The sequence below is a fragment of the Octopus bimaculoides genome, chromosome 1 (assembly GCF_001194135.2).
Source record: "Octopus bimaculoides isolate UCB-OBI-ISO-001 chromosome 1, ASM119413v2, whole genome shotgun sequence".
In the NCBI taxonomy this organism is placed as follows: domain Eukaryota; kingdom Metazoa; phylum Mollusca; class Cephalopoda; order Octopoda; family Octopodidae; genus Octopus; species Octopus bimaculoides.
In genome coordinates this window covers 184,065,769-184,066,739 of record NC_068981.1, presented here as the reverse complement: position 1 = coordinate 184,066,739, position 971 = coordinate 184,065,769, and positions in this window count along the sequence as shown.

Below are 971 nucleotides of genomic sequence, written 5' to 3'. Positions count from 1 at the left end.
CGGAAGGTTTTTCTTTAAGACTTTAAATAGTTTCGCGAGCCGGGATCGGTATACGATAGAATTAAATGATGTATTAGCAACTGTGTTTGTTTGTTAAACTCGCCAGATATTTATATTTTTGACGGTTAATCCGTCGTCAATTGCGTTTATTTATTTATTTCTAAAGATTAGTGGATAGACGTGGCACAGACTGGATAAGCATTATTTATCCTTAGTCAGTGTTCACCCCACCCATATCATATGTGTTATGTGTGTATGTATGTATGTATAGATAGATAGATAGATAGATAGATAGATAGATAGATAGATAGATAGATAGATTAATGTATTTTCTTTGGTCGAGTCAGCCTCTCGTTGCTCTGAGTTTCGCCTGTATGTAAACAGGGTTATACACCAATTACTTGAGCCTACATTAGAAATTATGTAGTTATGAAAGTTATCATTGAAGATCTGTACATCTCAAGGATAGATCAGTTAATGGAGCCCATCTCCCTAGGATGTTGATCACAGTTACAAATCTGTTATTCAAGAAGGTTAAGTAAAATGGTTCAGACAACAATAAAACTTATGTTAAAGATTGTTCTCTGGATCTAAAGATACGAAGAGGGCATAATTACAGATGTGTGCCCTGCCTCACGACTTTGTTTCCTATAACTTTCTGGAAAATGGACCCCCAGGCCGACCCAAATCTTGTTAGTAGATTTGGTAGTCGGTATCTTTGTACGTTTGTTATCCACCACCGCGTGATAACCGGATCCAGAAATCCAGAAAGACCCTTACACAGGACTACAATGATGAATTAAGAATTAAAAAATTTTAAAATAATTTTTCTAATCATCTGGTTTTAGGTTCAGTCCCACTGTGCGGTACCTTGGTCAAGTGTCTTGCGAGAGGATCTGGTAGGAGGAAACTGGAGGAAGCTAGTCGTGTGTGTGTGTGTGTGTGCGTGTATATATATATATATATATATA